The 14,928-nt window shown below is 41.0% G+C and overlaps 1 pseudogene across 1 annotated transcript; it reads left to right on the plus strand.

Annotated features, from left to right (window-relative positions):
• Nucleotides 1-8,152: 8,152 nt before the first annotated feature.
• LOC145521883 (SREBP regulating gene protein-like) lies at nucleotides 8,153-14,626 on the plus strand (annotated as a pseudogene). The gene is made up of 4 exons (XR_014065752.1): nucleotides 8,153-8,184; nucleotides 11,389-11,474; nucleotides 11,558-11,676; nucleotides 11,838-14,626. The product of XR_014065752.1 is annotated as an SREBP regulating gene protein-like (transcript).
• Nucleotides 14,627-14,928: the final 302 nt, after the last annotated feature.

Raw genomic sequence — 14,928 nt, forward strand, 5'->3', positions numbered from 1 at the left:
AGTTAAGCTGGCTTAAGATATATGAAAAATGTTTGTGGGGAGAGGAGGCAGGTAATATAATAGTCATTTTTGGGAATAATCCAGTATATTAATCAGCAGACTGACATTCTCTAACTCAACTTCACAGACAAGTCCAAGGTGATCCTTTGTTCTTTTTGATAGGCTGAATCTTGATGGTGAAAACTCCCTAAATCCAGACTCAACAAGAAGGGTGCAACCAGGGCTCTGAAGGGCACTCTGTAAGCACAAAGGCATGAAGTGTTTGAAACATCAGAACCAGAAATTGCTTGAATCTAATTTTCAGGTGTACAAGAGGCCAATGTAACACGAGCGCGACAAGAAATGGAAAAAGTGAGATGTACTGCAGATTTTGGATGGACTTGAAGCATGTGATGGATGAATGGAGAAGGGCAGCCAAGGAGCTGTTAAGGGAGGACTCAAGCCCAAGCCAGAATCTTGGCAGCCAAAGAGTGAAAACATCAGCAGATTCTGAAAAGATTTAGCAGATCACAATGAAAAGATAACTCTGGTGATAAGATTTCCCCCATAACTGGTGATAAACTGGAGGAATCAGATTCTGAATGTCTACATAAACAGCAAGGAGACTATCAGCAAATTGCTTGCTATTACTATTTGTTTGCTTTCACTGTTGTGATTTCGTAATTAACGGAAACCTGATTATTACTCCGCTAAGGATCATTTTTCTTGGCTCCCGTGTTTACTAAATTAAAATGAACTCCTTAGCATGTGATTATAAGTCCTCCATGATCTGGCTGGCTCTGACCTGCCTTCTCAGTTATTGATCTAACTATCACCCCATCCATTCTCCGTGGCCCTCTGAAATGCTGACCTGGTCACTGCTCACTGGAAAATTCTGTCACGGTCCACCTCTAGGCACTTCCTTCTTAGAGCTTCTTATGCCTTCTTCTGCTTTTTTTCTTCTAAATTCTAATTACCATTTGAAACCTCTGGCCTGAAATCTTCCTTGATTCTTCCCAAAAGAAATGATCCTACATCCTTTGCTCAATTGTGAGAATTTGGTTTCTGATCATAGCAGCTTAGAGACCATCCCAACTTATATCCTTAAGACAGACTTCCTGCAGCTGGCAGTCTCTACCAGTGGGCAGTGTTTTGCTTAAGTCACAACTTGCCTTGTTTATCTCTCCATCTTCAAGTGCATGTAAACATGCCTGCCTGATTTTTGCTTCAGTTTATGTGGAAGACATTTGGTTTAGGAGATGACAACTTAAATTAGAAGAACAAGAAGCTATGGTTACTATTATGGCTTTGATGTGTCATGCTGTAATTGCAGCATGTGGCAGAATAGTAAGTACACATGGTAATATCAGTGTTTCCAAACCCTAAGAAATGAGACCAGGTTGGCTGTATGTGTGTGCAATTGAAAAACCTAAGCTAATCATTTTATTGACATTTTATACAATAAAAATTGTTGTTTAAAGCATAAAATGAGCTGAGCAAAATATATTTACAGAATATCATTCCTGGACCTGTTTATACCCTGACGATACGAATTTAGGTAATCTATCCTTATTGAGATTTACTTTCTTCTGTTATGGAATAAAGCAGTAGTGGTGATCTCCAAGCTACAGCTCAGCTTTATAACTGCATGATTCTGTTATACTCCACACTAATAGATGTGACAGCTTATGACTTATTTTCATCTTCTTGGTTTGCATATCATATAAACACTTGTGGCTATCATCCTGATTAGAGGGGATTGGTTAAGAAGAGTAATAAGCTGGGCACATGGAGAATGACTGCCAGGCCCACCTAATAGTCCTCAGGAGAAAAAGAGTCATCTCTGAGTATTCAGGGCATTAAAAGAGACATCTAGGGTGTCCAAGCCGGATGAGGGAAAATGCTCTCACCTGGCACTAGGCCTGTTCTTAGTTCTGGCAGCTGAAACAAAATCTAATAAACCAAGTGCCCTAAACAACAAGGCATGTATTTCTTGCAGTTATGTAAACTGAGAAGTCCAAGATCAAGGTGCTGGTAGCTTTAATTCCTAGTAAAATTCTCTTTCTGGTTTACCAAGTAGCCCCTTCCTACAATGTCCTTTTTGGTAGAGATAGAGGAAGAGAGAGAGATTTGGTTTATCTTCCTCTTCCTGTAAGGGCACTAATCACATCACATCTGGGGATTAGGGCTTCATGCATTCTGGGGGGACACAAGCATTCAGTGCATAATATTATATGTTCACTTTCTTTGGGTGAATCAGAGTTCCAGGGCCAGGGGATTGTGATTAAGACCAAGGAAAACCAGGTCACTAAAGATGTTTGGTGAGAAGCCAAGAGTCCAGGGTGAAGCTGCTGCATCTTTCCTGCAGTCTGCAGTAAGGCAACCTGCAGCAGATTCTCTAACAAGGTGAGCCTCATACAGTATTGAAACTGGTCGCTTTACAGCAATGACCAAGTGAGTCAGTGACCAGTCTGACTTCACTGCATTCACCTTCTCCAGTGAGCCAGAGACTCAGAAATGAAGAGGCTCAACTCTCCCACAAATGTGCATCACCAGTGAGCAAAGCAAAAGGAAAATCAGTGGTATTTTTGATCAGCTTTGTAATCAACACATTTGATTTTTCTTCTGCTCTATTAATCATCTATGCTGGTAGCACTTAGGGCAAAGGATTGTTGTTGTTCAGTTGCTCAGTCATGTCTGACTCTTCGAGACTCCATGGACTGCAGCATGCCATACTTCCCTGTCTTTCACCATCTCCCACAGTTTGCTCAAACTTGTGTCCATTGAGTCTGTGATGCCATCCAACCATCTCATCCTCTGTCATCCCCTTCTCCTCCTGTCCTCAATCTTTCCCAGCATCAGGGTCTTTCCCAATGAGTTGGCTTTTCACACCAAGTGGCCAAAGTATTGGTTTCAGCTTCAGCATCAGTCCTTCCAATGAATATTCGGGGTTGATTTCCTTTAGGATTAGCTAGTTTGATCTCTTTGCTGTCCAAGGGACTCTCAAGAGTCTGCTCCAGCATCACAATTAGAAAACATCAATTCTTTGGCACTCAGCCTTCTTTACGGTCCAACTCTCACAGGGCAATAGGAATGATTTTACGGTTGCTTTCAGCTCTAATTTTTTGTATCTTTAAATGCAAATATAATTTAATAGAAGTGAAGAAGAGTAAAAATGGAGCAGTTGTGCCTTTTGGCAGCTTAATTAAATTTACTGGAGCTGTGAACTTTGTCTTTACAGGTTGGACAGGGTAGTGAAAGAGATGAGTTAAAGTAAGGTTGAATATAAGAGAGTTGCTTTGTATATACCTCGCTCTAAAACCTGATAATTCTTTACTTCTATATTAAGCAAAATGTACTTATTCAGAACATGAGTTTTAAAAGATTTTTTAAAAATAAATTTGTTATCTATGCCCTTGAAACGTAAAAAGACCTCACTTTGGAGGAAAAAATAGGGAGTAATATCCTGTGCTTATAGTGTGTATATTTCTAAAAAAACAAAAAAAAACAAACCCTAATTCCAAGAAATTAAAGACTTAAAATTTCACTCCTTTCCATAACAGTGCAGTGTCATATTTTTATTCTTGGTCTGGTCCCACATCTGACTTGATTTGTGAGTTACCATTTGTTAAAGACTTCAGATGTCCTGGACACCCAGAAGTTGTTTCCGCGTTCTATAGCCAGCATGTGAAATGTTATTTAAAGCCCACATTTTGCTTTTAAATACTACCCCATAGTCTCAGTTCTACAGAGGTCAAATTTCAACCCAGCTCCTTGGACTTCCAGGCCTGGAAACTTTTTAGCAAGCTCTGTTTCTGTTTCCATCTCCTGAAAAAGTTGTCTCTGCAGACAGAGGTTTGGCATCTGCATACTTCCCTCATATATTACATATGACTTATGGAACCTAGAGAAGCCCAAAAGCTTCATGGACGGAAAATGTGAAATGTATAAGAATGCATTCATATGTTTAGTATTTCTTCATTAATTAAATTAAAATTTAGAAATTAAAACTCAAAATCAGATGTTATAAGAGGGAGGGAACATACATAGACCTATTGCTAACTCATGTTGATATATAGCAGAAACCAATAAAATGCTGTAAAGTAATTATCCTCAATTAAAAATAAATCTAAATTTAAAAAGAGAGTTAGAACATGACACATTTATTTATTTGTACTGTAATATAGTAAACATGTACTATTATGTTGTACATATTTAATTGTACAATAAAATGATTTAACGTTACATTATGAAATGATCACCATGTTAAATCTAGTAACCATCTGTCTCCATACAAAGTTATTACAATGTTATCAACCATATTCTTTATGCTCTGTGTTATATCCCCATGGGTTGTTTATTCTATAACTGAAGATTTGTATTTCTTAATCCTCTCCACCTATTTCACCCACCTCCTCACCTCACTCCCCTCTGCCAACTACCCATTTGTTTTCTGTTTCTATGAGTCTATTTTTCTGTTGTTTTGTTTTCTAGATTCCACATATAGGTGAGATCTTATGGCATTTGTATTTTTGATTTATTTCACTTGGCATAATATTTAAGATTCATCCATTTGTCTTAAATGACAAAATATGTTTTATGGATGAGAAATTTTCCATTATACATTTCCAAGAAATAACATTTTTCTTTATCCATTCATTGTTGATGGACACTCAACTTGTTTCTGTATCTTGGATATTGTATATAATGCTGTAATGAACATTAGAGTGCATATATCATTTCAAATTTTTGTTTTCTTCAAGTGAACTTACACAACTCAACATCAAAAAATCAAACAAGCCAGTTGAAAAATGGGCTGAAAACTTGAAAAGACATTTTTCCAAAGAAGACATATAGATGGCCAACAGGCACATGGAAAGATGCTCAACATCACTAATCATCAGGAAAATGAAAAAGGAAACCACAATGACATATGAACACATACCTAGTCAGAATAGTTATTATTATAAAAGCTGTAAAATAATTATATTTATAAAAATTATATGCATATAAAGCATAAAATTATAATTTATTATATTTATAACTATTATGTAATAGTTATAAAATAACTATTATAAAATTGTTATTATTACAAAACAAGAAAAGACAAGTGTGGGCAAAGATGTGAGGAAGAGGAACCTTCACGCACTGTTGGTTGGGTTGTAAATGTGTGCAGCTACTATGGAAAATAAGAAGAAAATTCTTCAAAAAATTAAAGGTAATTTCAGAACACAATGTATTTAAACGGCTAGTGAATTCATTGTGGAGTTATAGAATTAATCTTGAAACCTGTGTTACAGTGTAGGTCAAAGCATGTTTTCTGAATGATCAGATTTTTTTTTTTCTGTTCATCTCATCTCCTCTAAATTTGATATAGTCCTATATCTTTGCCACATTATGTCAAAACTCAATTGATTACTGCTGTTTCAGCTCTCTAGTGGTAAACTACTGGATACAAAACACCGAGAGTCTAGATCTACTGTCTGTTGAACAGACAACTCAGTGTGTGACAGATTCTATTCAGCGTGTTGTATAGCATGGCTTGGTAACTTGAGAGTAAGTGCTGAAAAGCCAGTTGTGTTTATGATTGAAAATGAAAGTAGAGTAGTATTATCAATTATTTCAGATGTTATATCCTTTTCTTTTAAAGTGCATAATTTTATTTGCTGTCTTAATTAAGCTTTATGACAGTATTTTTTTTTTAAATAGGGATGATTGATGATAAAACATTATTGGAATGATCTTGAAGCTTCTTTCAACTCTAATATGATATGTTAGAATATAAGAGACTTGCCTTGTATATACTACACTCTAAAACCTCACAGGACTTTGTTGTTGTTGTTCAGTAGCTAAGTCGTATCTGACTCTTTGCGACCCTATGAACTGTAGCATGCCAGGCTTCTCTGTGCTTCACTATCTCCCTGAGTTTGCTCAAACTCATGCCCACCGAGTCAGTAATGCCATCCAACCATCTCCTCCTCCGTATCCACTTTTCCTCCTGTCCTCAATCTTTCACAGCGTCAGAGTCTTTTCCAGGGAGTCAGCTGTTTGCATCAGGTGACCCAATTATTGGAGCTCAGCTTCAGCATCATCCTTCCAATGAATATTCAGGGTTGATTTCCTTTAGGATTGACTGGTTTCATCTCCTTGCAGTCCAAGGGACTCTCAAGTATCTTCTCCAGCACTTTACTTATATATTAAGCAAAATATACTTATTTGGAACATGATTTCTAATTTCCTTCTATTATTCCTTCTATTTTCTGTTTGACAAACACACAGATTTCCTTTAAGATATATTATCTAGGTTTTATATAATATCTAGTTTCTAGCATTTTTATTTATTTATTTATTTTTGAGTGTTAACTATTCCTTTATTAGGTGGTGAGGGAACAGGGGGCTGTACAATGCAAGGCCTGGGGACTTAGCTACACAGGGATTGTGACCAGAAGCTATATTACAAACATAGCCTACAGATACTTCTATTTTGCCCTGGGGCTGGGCCAGGGGAGTACCAGGAAGAAGAGGTGCCTGGCAGGCAGCTCCTTCTCTTCCTGCAGGCCCACTGTTTACAGGGAGACAAAGTAGAATGCACACATCTCCCCTGGTCCTCATATTCCCACCAGCTACCCCACTCTCCCAGTTCCCAAAGGGAGAAGGCCCACAGTCTAGGATGGGGGTGGGGGGACTGTGGGCGGGCTCTCTGGGCCAGAGGGCAAAGCTCTAGAATAAGTTCCATCTGGAATGCAGTGAAGTGAGGGAGGTGGAGCAGGGAGGAGGCTCCCAAGTCTCACCCGACCCCTAGCCCCAGAGGGTGTGCCCAAGGGTGCCTACTTGGTACACACCAGGGTTGTGTACTTGGTACACAGAATCCAGCTTGGCCAAATGGGCCCACAGACTCAGCCCCACAGGGGCACTGAGGGGGATTCGCTGGGGGGGGGGGGAGGAGTGGGGGGGCAGAGAGCATCTCCATACATATATTTTGTAAAAAAAATAATAATAAGTTTGTTTAAATGAATTTGTTTCTATACAAAATGTAAAAAAAAAAAAAAAATAATCCACTTGTATCAGAGCAGGAGAGAAGGGGGCCAGAGAAGGCAAGAAAAGGGGGGAAGAGAGAATGGGGGTAGTGGGGTGTTGGCCACAGGATGAGGGGAGAGGCAGGAGGATGTCCTAGACTCACCACAGGACTCAAAGGTGAGGGTCAGCCTGTACCCCTTATAATTAAAGGAAGACTAAAGCCCTAGGCTGGTGACCTATCTTGTTCACACTGCAAGGAGAGTGGGGTGCAGGAGAAAACAAGCAACAGAATGAAATGGACTAACAGGGGCGAGACAGAGAGGAATCATGATGGGGTGCCCCTTCAGCCTCCTCAAATCCAAGAACTGGGGAGCCCTCAGGCCAACAATTGCCTCTTGGGGGTGACTTGAGCCTGGGGTCCTAGCTGGCTCTGGGCCTGAGCAAGAGCGCCAGGGACCGACATGGGGAGTGGCTGGGCAGACAGGGACCCAGCAGCTGTGGCCGTGGCCCCGGTGGCAGTGGCCGGGCTGGGCGTGGAATCAGACCAGTCCGAGAGTGAGGGGGGTAAGGGCTGGCCCAGTGCTCAAGGGACTCGGGGGATGGGGTCAAGTAAGTGTATTCGCTGGGCACCTGCAGAAAGCAGGCCTTGGTGGGGCTGCCATGGGCCTCAGCCACCGCGGGGAACTCCTCGCTGTGTCCTGGGGCAGCCAGATAGAGTGGGGGCCGCTCCTGGGGGGACACGGGGTTCCCGGGGTTCAGCAGCTGGGGTCCCGGGGCCAGCGGCGGCAGGAAGGAGTGACCTGAGGAGGGGGGCGGCTGGAAGCAGCCGGGCCCAGTCGAGGGGTACGGCCACGGGGTTCAACCGGCCCAGGCTGAGCACGCAGCCTCTGGGGGGCTGGCGTCCTAGACCCGCCCGGCCTGCGCCACCCAGCTGTGCCAGAGACACGGCCGTGGCGGCTGCATAGGGCCCCTGGAGGGGTAAGCTGCCAGGGGACGCGGGGGTCCGCCAAAGGGCCGCGGGGAGTCCAGCGAGTCCGCGGGCGAGCGTGACCGAGCTGTCGGCCTAGGGCCCCGGGCAGGCCAGCGTCAGCTTCTTGCCCCGCCCCCAGATGCCCTGCGGCCCCTAGCATTTTTAATAACAAACATAGTTAAAGCCATGCATTTGCTTTCGGGAAAATCTGTGACCAGGTATTCTTTTATATCATTTGTTTTCCAACAACTATTTTCTAAATATCCTATAATTGCAGGATAATTTCCTACTTCTTCCAAAATCTCTTTGCATAAGATTTTCTTTTGAAAATTTAGTTTCCATGGAATTCCAGCTGAGTTATTTAAAAATCCCCAAAGATGATAATTTTAAAGTGCTGCACTCAATATGTCAGCAAATTTGGAAAACTTAGCAGTGGCCAGAGGCAGCATGGAAAAGGGACGCTTTCATTTTAATCCCAAAGAAAGACGATACCAAAGAAAGTTCAAACTACCATACAAATGTGCTCATTTCATATGCCAGCAAGGTAATCCTTCAAGCTAGGCTTGAGGCAGTACATGAACCAAGAAGTTCCAAGATGGATTTAGAAAAGGCAGAAAAACCAGAGACCAAATTGCCAACATCTGCTGGATCACAATAAAAGCAAGGGGATTTCAGAAAAACTTTATTTACTTGCTAAAGCCTTTGACTGTATAGATCACAACAAACTATGGAAAATTCTTACAGAGATGGGAATAGTGGACCACCTTACTTGTCTCCTGAGAAACTTGTATGCAGGTCAAGAAGCAAGAGTTAGAAGCTTACATAGAACCACATACTGGTTCAAAATTGGGAAAGGAGTACATCAAGGCTGTATATTGTCAACATGCTTATTTAACTTCTATGCAGAGTACATCATGTGAAATGCCAGGCTAGATGTCTCACAAGCTGGAATCAAGATTGCCAGGAGAAATATCAGCAACCTCAGATATGCAGATGATAGCACTCTAATGGCTGAAAGCAAAGAGGAACTAAAGAGCCTCTGAATCAGGGTGACAGAGGAGAGTAAAACAGTTGACTTAAAACCCAACATTCAAAAAACTAAGATCATGGCATCCAGTCCCATTACTTTATGTCAAGTAAATGGGGAAAAAGTGGAAACAGTGACAGATTTTATTTTCTAGGTCTCCAAAATCACTCTGGACTGTGGAAATTTAAAGCCTGCTTTAATTTAAAGGAAATTAAAGGACTCTCCTTGGAAGGAAAGCTATAAGAAACCTAGACAGCATATTAAAAGACAGAGACCTCACTTTTCTGACAAACGTCTCTGTGGTCAAAGCCACAGGTTTTCCAGTAGTCATGTATGAATGTGTAAAGAAGGCTGAGTGCCAAAGAATTGATGCTTTTGAGCCGTGATGTTGGAGGAGACTCTCGGGAGTCCCTTAGACTGCAAGGAGATCCAACCAGTCAATCCTGAAGGATATCAACCCTGAATAGTCATTGGAAGGACTGACGCTGAAGCTCCAATACTTCAGCCACCTGATGTGAAGAGCCAACTCATTGGAAGAGACCCTAATATTGGGAAAGATTAAGGGCATGAAGAGAAGGGGACAACAGAAGGTGAGATGGTTGGATGGTATCATTGACTCAGTGGACATGAGTTTGGGCCACCTCAGGGAGATAGTGAAGGACAGGGAAGCCTGGTGAGCTGCAGTTCATAGAACTGCAAAGAGTAGGACATGACTTAGCAACTGAACAGCAACAGTTTCCTTATAGTTAGTTTTTTATACTCTAATTTATTTTCACCAACTTTGGGTACTTTTACTTTGTTTCCACTATTATTTCTTGTATTTCTAAATCTTTTATTTTTGTTCTGTTTAAATGCTCAATTATCCATAAAGTTTGACCACTGTTGTAGACACCGTTATAGATTTTATAAAAATAATATAAAATACTATACATATATAATATAAAAAATTTAAATATCTCATCCAATCTTTTAGTTTGAATCTTTCTAAACAACTTATTTTAGATTGTCTGTTTTACAAAACACATGGTTAGTTTTTTTTGTTTTTTTTTTTAATGGAGAGGCCAACCTACAAGTCCTAAGAGTCACAAGTCTTTTGTGAGAAGAATGAAAACACTTGTATGTATTTTGGTAACAGATTTATCGATTTTTATTTAAATCAACTTATTCATAATTTTTATACTCCTTTCGTGTTCTGTGTTTTGTGTCTTTTATCTCACGAGCTAGTTTTTTTTCTTTCTCTTTGAAAGTTTTCCAACAGTGATGTAAAAGAAACGAACATTTCATTTTTATTCTTTGCTACCCTTAAGTATTTGAAAAAAGTATTGTACTAATCTTTCAATTATTCTGATTCTTATTTCATTTATAATTTGAGAATGTTATCACTTGCATTTCTCATGTTTGTGTCAGTATAATCTCACATCTGAAATGAAGTTGTTAATTAAATTACTGGGCTTTGCAATTTATGTCTTCTCTTAAAATTTTTAAAAACATTTGAATAATTTTGTAATTATATTCACAGAAACTATTTAGTTTAAATTTCATAATTAAGCAGTTTTAATGTTCAGTACACATTTAAGAAACATTTTCAACTTGGGTCTACTTGTAGAATATTTCCTTAATCCTTAATATCTCAGAATGCTTATCTTTTTTTCTTCTAATATAAGAAAACAAATTTTCTGGATTAAAAAATACTGGCTTATAAACGTTTTTGCTCAAAACTGCTTATTCATCTATCAGTTTCAATTTTTTATAGAATAAAAAGTAAATGAGAACCAACACTTTTAAAAAATTAATTGTGCTGTGCTTAAGTCGCTTCAGTCACGTCTGACTCTTTGCGACCCTGTGGATTGTAGCCCACTAGGCTCCTGTGTTCTTGGGATTCTCTAGGCAAGAATATTGGAGTGGGTTGCCATGCCCTCCTCCAGGGGTCTTCCCACCCCAACACTGAACCCAGATCCCCCACATTTTAGGAAGATCTTTACCATCTGAGCCACCAGGGAATTTACTAAATTTAAACATTTGAAATTAATTTTTCCTGCTTGGATGCCTATATTTATTTTCCTTGAAATAATAATAAAATAATCAGATTAAGAATGGGGTGTTGTATAGACTACAAGACCTTTACACTGTGAAAAGGAGTCAAATTATGCTCATCCAAGTTGTGGAATATTATACTAAAGAAAATAAAGTAAAAAAGGAGGAAAAATGTATATTTAAGCAGAATTGTGTTTGTCAGATGACCTTAATTACAGGCCTGAAAATGCACCGAATGACCCAAGAGAAGTGATTCCTGGAAAGAACAATGAAGAAAAACATCTGAGTTTTCTTCCTTAATTTATTTATGTACTTCGGAGTAAAACAGGTATGGGATTCCATGTGCTACGTTGTCTGCCAGGTACTGTTATATATATTCTTCTACTCGGAAAGTTGATAGCATAATAGAAGGAGACACACCTTTAAACAAGTGTGAAAAAAGTCCAAGTATTGTCAGTGTGATAATAAAAGCCTAGCAAAGAGTTGACTGGGCTGAGGGTCGCGGGGCTGCCGCGCTTCGCGCTGGGAAGGTGAACCTGGCGGCTTCGGTGTGGGGCCGGCTCCTGCGGAGGAAGTGGTGCTCGCCCTGATCTTCGGACTCTCGCTGGTCTACTTCCTCACCAGCACCTTCAAGCAGGAAAAGAGGGCAGTGAGAGATCTGAATCTCCTCCAGGCCCGAGACCACGATCACCCCATCCCCCGTGGAGACTGCAGTTTAACTTGGACCATAGCAGTCGGCCCAGCAACCAGTGCCTGAATTCCATTCAAGGGAAACACCTGCTTACAGGTGAACTGGTCTCTGACTTTCAGGGTAGGTTTATGAGAGGAAAGATTTGCTGGTGAATGGCTGCTGTAACGTCAACGTCCCTGGCACGAAGCAGTACTGCTGTGACGCCTGCTCGTCCAATGGCTGCTGGAGCACCCAGGAGTACTGTCTCCCGCTGCCTGCAGCCCGCCGAGCAACTCCTCCTGGAGCGCTTCCTTAACCGGACAGCCGTGGCATTCCAGAACCTCTTCATGGCAGTCGAAGAACTCTTTGAATTGTGTTTGGCTAAACGCAGGGCCTCATCCCAGAGCGTTCAGCAGGAGAACACCTACAGGGATCCCACAGCAACGGACTGCTACGGACAGAGCCCTCCCGAGCTCTTCCCGGCGTGAAGTTGTGGCGGGAGACTCCGCCCGCTGGGGGGATGCGCTGCTGAAGAACTTGCAGCCTGAAGCCTTTCTCTGGTCTTCAACAGAAGAGTTGATCATGACCACTTCTTGAGTTGTGCTCTGTGGCCTCACTCGCCCCCGGGCTCACCAGGTGGACTTACTCTGTAAGGCAGTTGGAAACGCCAGCGGGTCGCGTTCGAGAAAGACAAAATGGCGGGTGACCTGGCGGAGGCGTTGGCGCTCTGAGCTCCTCAGCCCTGCGGCTGCTTGTGGTCCTGCGGGCACGCGTGTGTGTTCTCCCCAGGGCCTTCACTGTAAAGCTATTTATTGGACTTCTTTGGAACAGTGAGAAAATTCTGTTTCCTGTAGGAAAATGTTTTGTCTTGATAGTTGAATATATTCAAGGACATTGTTGAAAAAAAAAGAAAAAAGGAAAGATCAAAGGAAAGAGCACAGTCCATTCTGATCTAGGAGGTCATAGGTCTCAGGGAAACTAGTGACTGCCTGAGCTTCCTCTGCTATCCCATGTCCTTATGAGAAATGTTTCTCCTGATGATGACCAGTGTTTCAAAACTAAAACCAGGAAGTTCGTGCTCCTCGGATTTAATCGGTATGATTCCATGGTAGGGGGATCGGGTGACACAATTAGGGAAAACATGTTTTTGGATTTTTCTCTTTGTTGTTGTTGTATCCAACTTTCTAAACACAGAAAGGACAAAGAAATGACGAAGGACTCATGATCCATTTTGTTGTTGCTCAGTGGCTCAGTCGTGTCCAACTCTTTGCGACCCCATGGACTGCAGTACACCAGGCTTCCCTGTCCTTCACCATCTCCCTGAGTTTGCTCGAACTCATGTCCACTGTCACCCACTTCTCTTCCTCCCCTCAATCTTTCCCAGCACTGGGGTCTTTTCCACTGAGTCAGCTCTTCACATCAAGTGGCCAAAATATTGGACCTTCAGCTTCAGCATCAGCATCAGTCCTTCCAATGAATATTTAGGGTTGATTTCCTTTAGGATTGACTGGTTTGATCTCCTTGCAGTCCAAAGGACTCTCAAGAGTCTTCTCCAGCACCACAGTTCAAAAGCATCAGTTCCTCAGTGCTCACCCTTCTTGATGGTCAAAATCTCAGCTTAGTACATGACTAGTGGAAAACTTATAGCTTTGACTGTATGGATCTTATTGGCAAAGTGATGTCTCTGCTTTTAAATACACTGTCTATGTTTGTCATAGGTTTTCTTTCAAGGAGCAAGCATCTTTTCATTTTATGACTGAAGTCACCATCTGCAGTGATTTTGGTGTCCAAGAAGATAAATTCTGTCACTGTTTCATTTTTTCCCTATCTATTTGCCACAAATGATAAGACCAGATGCCACGATCTTAGTTTTTTGAATGTTGAGTTTTAAGCCAGCTTTTTCATTCTCCTTTTTCACCTTCATCTAGAGGCTCTTTAGTTCCTCTTTGCTTTCTGCCACTGGGGTGGTGTCATCTCCATATCTGAGGTTATTGATATTTCCATATGAAACCACAAAATAATGATGTTTGTTTTGTACTTTTTGCTTTATTTTTGTTGTAAAAAACTGCCAATTTTAAGAGAATATTTATTGGAATTAGTGAGAGGAGAAAATGTCTCACTGAAGTGTTTATTAGTGAAAAAGAACTCTGTGTCTGACTCTGTGCAACCCTATGGACTGTAGCCCACCAGGCTCCTCTGTCCATGGGATTCTTCAGGCAAGAATACTGGAATAGATTTTCATGCTCTCCTCCAGGGGATCTTCCCGACCCCTGGATTGAACCCATGTTTCTTTCTCCTCCTGCCTTGGCAGGCAGCTTCTTTACCACTACCGCCACTTGAGAAGTAAGGAAAAAAAAACTCTACTGAATGTTAATTGGATGAGCTCACATAAGTCAAAAAGGTGGGAGCATTGATTGACTGACTCTGTCCCCAAACATAGGCAATAGTACACAAATTACAGTATAATCATTTAAAATTTGAAATTATTAATTTTGTTTTCATCAACATTATGCCCAGTTAGGACTTCCTGTGTGGAGCTTGTGATAGAAAATCCACCTACCAATGCAGGAGATGTAAGAGATGTGGGTTCGATCCCTGGGTCAGGAAGACCCCCTGGAGTAGGAAATGGCACCTCACTCCAATAATATTGCCTGAAGAATCCCATGGACAGAGGAGCCTGGAGCGCTACAGTCTATGCGTCACAAAGTGTCAGACACCACTAAGTGACCAAGGACATGCCCAGTTAACTGACCCAAAAGTTAATAAGCATCTATCTCTTTGCTGTAATCTCTCTGTTCCAACCCTTTCTCAAACCAGGTCAGTGACTTGTCAATTCCTTATCATCAGAGGTCTTCCATTTTGGATCTCCATTCCCAAGTCCTGAGAAGCATCAGAACCTGCTCCCCCACCCAATTCCAAAAACAAAACAAAAAAAGTTTCTAAGTTAACAGATGGGTTTTGGTAAGGGTATTAAAGAAATCTTCCCATTTATGAGGTTGCAATATACAGTCCTTAACAATTGAGAAACATAACATTTAGAACAGAATCAAATTCCTTCAAGAAAAAAGAAAAAGAAGCATGGTGATATGATATAATTTTATGATTGTTTTCAGCATTTGATTATGCTTTTGACTATTACTACCACCAGTCTATAATTAAAGTAGTACTTCTGTACTTAGAGACTGTGAAGGTGTATTAAATTATATAAAATATGGTGGAGCATTTTGTTGT

This window comes from Giraffa tippelskirchi, chromosome 9 (assembly GCF_054371585.1).
Source record: "Giraffa tippelskirchi isolate mGirTip1 chromosome 9, T2T-mGirTip1v1.2.pri, whole genome shotgun sequence".
In the NCBI taxonomy this organism is placed as follows: domain Eukaryota; kingdom Metazoa; phylum Chordata; class Mammalia; order Artiodactyla; family Giraffidae; genus Giraffa; species Giraffa tippelskirchi.